At 44.6% G+C, this 6,018-nt stretch overlaps 1 long non-coding RNA gene across 1 annotated transcript; it reads left to right on the forward strand.

Moving 5' to 3' along the window:
- The first annotated feature begins 1,681 nt into the window (after window positions 1–1,681).
- LOC150005278 (uncharacterized) lies at window positions 1,682–4,277 on the forward strand. The gene is made up of 3 exons (XR_016512323.1): window positions 1,682–1,803; window positions 2,775–2,870; window positions 3,087–4,277. It is a non-coding gene; the product is annotated as an uncharacterized LOC150005278 (long non-coding RNA).
- Window positions 4,278–6,018: the final 1,741 nt, after the last annotated feature.

The raw sequence follows: 6,018 nt of genomic DNA on the forward strand, positions 1-6,018 counted from the left end.
CCCCTCCCCTGCCCCGGCCGGGCGCTGCGGCCGCCGGTGGCCGGGCTCCCGCCGGGGCCTGCCCTGACTGCGGGCCAACTCTCCCAGTGTGACTGCGCAGGGGAAAGTGTGCGCGCACCGCGGCCGCCGGGGCCCCCCCGCCGCCCCTCTTCCCGACCGCAGATGCCACCTCCCCGCCGCTCGTCCCTTGGGCGTCTCTACCCAGACACCCTGGCTGCAGCCGGTCCCCTCTCCTGAAATGCCTTTCTGCCCGCACTCGCTGCTTACGAGAACCCCATCGCCTTGAAGGCCTCAGCTTCCAATGCCTCCTCCAGGGAGCCTTCGTGGAAACTGGCCCTCCCCCGCCCAGGCCTGCTCCCGCTGCATTCTGGGTTCTTCTCTGACTGTCCTAGATGAAAGTTGTCCGGGACTAGCCCAGCCCTCAGTGTACCTTTCTACCTTCCACCAGGTGGGGGGTGGGGTGCCCTGCGCTGGAGATGATGGTGGAGGCCCCTGTTCAGCCACAGGTGTAAAAGTACGGGGCGTCGGGAGGGGCCTGCCTGCCCTTGGCTTTTCCAGGGAAGAACCCCAGGAGCAAAGCACTTCGGCGAGGCTACAGCCCCTGCCCTCCCTGGATGCCTTGATTGTGCGGCCCTGGGGGAGCTGATTGTGTGGCCCTGGGGAGGTATCTGCACACCTGGAGCCAGGCTTCCGGTGATTTCCCAGCGCCTTCAGGTTGAAGGCTCAACTAATTCCCAGGGGCCCACCGAGCTGGAATCATCTGGCCCTCGCCCACCTTTGCAGCCACACTGCTCTCTGTCCGTTCTTCCCCCCCCCCCCCACCTTCCCTGCTCCTCCGAGTTAATGCCTCTCATTTGTGTCCATTGCTTTTTATTTTTACATTGTGCGCGTAACGTTGGTACAGCTGCACATAGTTATAATTTACACGTGAGGTTTTCTGTTCTATGTCTCATTAAGTTTCTTCCAGCCTTACCTCGACACTCCCAGCCCACACCCTTGATAATGTTCTTGGGGTGTGTTCTGCTCATTGACAAGAACTAGTAAATGTGTACAAGGAGGTGGGACTTCAGGTGAGCGCAGGGCTAGAGGTGGAGATGGAAGAATCAGCAGCGTAAGACTGGTACATTGAATCCCTGGCTGGTGGCTGAGACACCTCCGGAGGGAGTTTAAAGGCTACAGAGCTGGGTGTCAGCCCTTAGAGTTTTGATATCCACGACTGTCCCCATCAGACACTCAGCCACACTCTCCCTGTGGCTGCTGGTCGCAGATGTTGCTGATCCCAAGGGATTTTTTCTTTCACTGCCTCCTCCTTCCCACTTCTAATCCTCTGGCCAGGGACCTAAGAGAGAGGGAGTCTCTGTGACCTACAGTGGAGTTCTGGTTCTCTCTTTCACTCTCTCTCTTCAGACTTGTAAAATGGGGAACACTGGACCAGAGAATCCCACCAACTTCAACATTCCTGGAATTAGAAGCCCCTGCCTGCTGCTCAGGGACCTGAGTTCATGAGGGTCTCAGGCTGCCTAGGTTTGGGAGAAACCAGACAACCAGACCCAGCAGAGTCCAAGGCAGGGAGTTGGGAAGGGCTGGATTAGGGGCCTAGACCAGGAAGCCCAATGGGTGATGGGGCTGGGGGGAGGGGAGGCAGGAAGAGAAGAAGAGAATAAGGAAAAGTATGGGAGAATAAAAAGAATCAAGTAAATTATGTGTTTTCTTCAGAAGAGCATCTCCCTGTCCTGGGATGGGCTTGCCAGATGTTGCCCAGATGTTGCTGGTGATGGAAAACATCTCCCTCTGGGATCCCAAGTAAGCTCTTCCTGTTGGTGGGGAAATGAAGGATCTGTTCCAAGGCAAGGAGGGTGGGGTCTGGAGCAGCATCCATCTGTGACTCTGCCACATACATAGACAGTAACACCCACACATCACCAGGGAATTGCTGAATACTTACAGTCCAACAAGGCTGTCAAACATTCAGCATCCATGGACCACTTGTTTTGGGTCAGTAAAAAGTTCTTAGTTTTAATATTTTTTAAAATTAAAAATTAATGTTGTGTTCCCATCAGAAAGACTAAAATTAAAAGGACAATGTAGCAAGATTGAGGATTAACCAGACTTGTTGTCCATTGTTGGTGGGAGAGTGAATTGATATAGTTAGGGGAATAATTTGGCAATACCTACTAAGGTACCAAACATAGGCAAACTATGATGTAATTCTTTTCCTCAGCATATACCCAAGAGACAAAAAGGCGCTTAGGTCCACCAAAGGACACACGGGTGTTACATAGCAGCTTTATTCATAACGGCCCACAGCAGCAAACAACCCAATGTCCAACAGGTTAAGTAGAAACAAATTGTGATTTATTGCGCAACGGAATATGACACAGCACTGAAAAAGAACAAACCGTTGGCTCATACAAATGACAGGGATGAAGCTTTAAAACATTGTATTGAGTAAAAGGAGCCAACCACAAAAGGGTAATAACTCTGACTCCAGTTATTTATATGAAGTTTAAAAACAGGCAGAACTAAAGTTTAGTGGTAGTTAACATTACCTTAGGGACTGTTGACTGGGAAGGGCCATAACAGAGCTATCTGGGGTGCTGGAGATGTTGTATATTTTGATCTGGGCAGTGGCTGGACAAGCATGTGCATATGTAAAAAGTCAAGTTCTACACTTCAGATTTCTTCATTGTATGTAAGTTTTGCCTTGATAAGAGGAGGGGGAGGGAAAGACTACCGTAGTGTCGTAATTGTGAAAGGGGTGCTCTTGTTTTCAGCCTCTCACCATAAGTTTACCTGCCGACCAATGAGGGATACCTGCCGCTCATAGGTTCAACTGTCCAGGTGTCTCTCCATCTAAATTCGTGGAACAGGTAAGAATTTTATTCCACCATGATTTTTAGGTTGTAAGGAGCTTCGTGTTATTTTGCTTCTAAGAGTTTTACAGTTGTAGCTCTTACATTTAGGTCTTTTATGTAAGAGTTAATTTTTGTATATGGTATAAGGTTAAGAGTCCAAGTTCATTCCTTTGCAGGTAAATATCCAGTTTTCCCAGCACCATTTATTGAAAAGATGTTACTATTTTTCAGAATCACATCAAAACAGCTGAGTCCCCAGAACTCCAACCTCAGTCAGCAGGACACTCCGCCTCTCAGGCTTATATCTCAAATGGAGATAGATGCCTTTCTCTTTCCAGGATGGCTTGGCTTTGATTTTCCATCCATGTTGTCTGCTCATGGCTAATGCACCCCTTATCCAAGCCTATGGATTCACCCACAGTAGGTGGTGGCTCCCTTGGCTCTGGGGAGGGAAGGGAGGAGTCTTTTTTGAGGCTGGGAACAGGGACTAAAGGTCCTATCTCCTTAGGACTCTCAAATATCCCTCTCTGGACAACCCCACCCACTCCAGTCCTGGGAAGAGTCCTGTCCCTCTCTACCTTGTCTCTTCCTCCTTCCGCTCAAAGGAACTTACCTCTCCAGGCCCCCAACCTTCTACCCTCCCTACTCCGTAAAGGTGTGGCTCTCAGACCAGCAGCATCAGCACCCCTGAAGAACTTGTTAGACATGCAGATTCTTGGGTCCTCCCCAGACCCGCTGAATCAGACGGCAGCCTAGCAACCTGCCTTCTAACAAGGCCCCCATTGATTCTGGTGCACATCAAAATTTGAGACCCACTAAGCTAAGGCTTTGGAGAGCGAGGCCCTAGAGAGGGAAACTGTCTTCAAGCACATTTCTTGAACATTCTTGTTTATCTAAATGAAAGACTTTGGAGTGTAGATCTGTGAATTAAAAATATGAGCTGTCGAATTCTGGGTTAAAGGATCTTGACAGATATTGCCAAATCAGCCTTCCAAAAGTTGCCCCAATTTTCCTCAACCAGTAGGATCCGAGTGTGTTTCCCAACAGCTCCCAGGCACTCGCTGTTATCATACCTACTGACCTCTGCCAATCTGATAGGAGAAACAAAGAAGATACCTTACTGCTTTAATTGTCGTTTCTCTAATTATGAGTGGAGTCAAGACTTTTATAAGCCCTTTGTATTTCTCTTTAAACTGCTAGTTTACATTCTTTATTTTGTATTGCATTGTTTTAAGTCTTTGAGGATTGAGGAAATGAGCCCTTCTGCCGGTCACACATGTCACGGGCACTTATGCCTGGTTTGTTTTTTTATCTTGATTTATAGTGTATTTTACCACACAGAAGTTTTAAATGTTTATATAGTCAATTGAGGGATCCTGGGTTTGGTGTGCTGCATTCACTGCCATAAATATTATAAATAAATTCACCTATTCTTTTTTTTCTGGTATTTTATGATCTTATTTTTAATATATAAATCCTGTATCCATTTGGAATTTATTTTGACTTAAGGAATGGAATAGGGCTTCCACTTTTTTCTTTCCCCGAACATGATTAATTTTCCTACCGCCTTTATCTTCTAATTTAAATATTACCTTAAACAGAAATTGACTGCTCATATGTATTGAGATTTGCTTCTGGTTTCCTGTTCTGATCCACTGGGTTATCGATCAATTTTGTCTTTAAATACCACATTGCTTTACAAATTATAATTTCATAATATGTTTTATCATCTGATAGGTCTAGCCCCATCATGTTTTTCAGGGATTTCCTGGCTCTTATTTATTCCCACAGTTGAGTTTCATATCATTTTTTTGACAAGTTCCCCACCTGACAAACAAGAAAAATCCTATGAGTATAATTGACTCTTAAGCGACATGGTTTTGAACTTCACAGGTCCACTTCCACGGGGACTTTTTCAATAAATGTACAGTCTGCCATCTGTAGCCTCAGTTTTGCATCCAAAGATTGACCTATCCACTGATGAGAAACAGTATTTTCAATCCACAGTTGGGGGTCTGCAGATGCGGAGGGCTGACTGTCCTGTGCTGTTTCATATAAGAGACTTGTACATCTGCAGGTGTTGATATCTGCACAGCATCCTGGAATCAATCCCCAGTGGATACTGAGGAATGTTTTTAAGTTTGGAGGGAATCAAAAGTTATAATCAGATTTTTGACTTCAAGGGTTTGGCACCCTTAACCCCGCTTCGTTCAAGGGTCAACTATATTTCAGTTAGAATCGCATTGAATTAATAGATTAATTGCGCATTGGCATTTTAATAATACTGTGTCTTTCTACTTAAAAGCACAGAATAGAATGGTCCCTGTATACCTTTAATATTATCTTTGTAAAGGCCCTTATATATCTTTTAAATGTATTTCTGAATATTTTATCTTTTTTGAGTGCTGTCGCCACTTCAATTTCTTGCTGTTACGTTTTCTGGCAGGTTGTATTTTATTTTTAAACATAAAGGAAGGCTACTGAGTTTTGTATATTAACCTTGGAATCTGCCCTCAACCTGAATTCTCTTACCATCTCTGGGAGGTGTGCGCTTTTCGATCACATCATCCATACATGATTTTGCTATTCTGTTACGGTTTTGTTAGTTTTGAGCAGGATTGGATGTGGGTGTTTGTCAAATCTCTTTTTGTGCATCTGTTGAGAAATTATCTCATTCTTCTTTGATCTATTAATATGGTCAATTTCTTTAGAGATTCCCTAATATTATTGAACCACCTGGATGTTACTAGGATGAACTTACTTGGATGTGATTAATGATTCTTTTGAGAAATTGTTGATTTATATTTGCTTGTATTTTATTTGAGATTTTTGCACCTCAATCTCAATCATAGTTAATATTATTTAGAATTTCCACATTCCTCCCTATCTTTTGTTTTCTTGATAGGTTATGAGCTGGTGGGCTCAATTAAAAATGTGTTTTGTCCAATTTCCATTTGCATTTTCTGTATACTGTTTTTCTTAACTATAATATCTTCATCTTGATTTTGAAGTTATGCTATTTGGTGCATAGAGATGTCTAAAAACTAGATTCTTAACATGGACACTATTCTCTTTTTCGTTTAACTTCCTTTTGTCTCATTTAACATTTTTATTTTGAATGTAACCTTGACTGATGGCAGCATTGCAGCCTCAGCTCAGTATT

Source organism: Furipterus horrens, unplaced genomic scaffold (genome assembly GCF_987537825.1).
Source record: "Furipterus horrens unplaced genomic scaffold, mFurHor1.1.pri manual_scaffold_7, whole genome shotgun sequence".
In the NCBI taxonomy this organism is placed as follows: Eukaryota; Metazoa; Chordata; class Mammalia; order Chiroptera; family Furipteridae; genus Furipterus; species Furipterus horrens.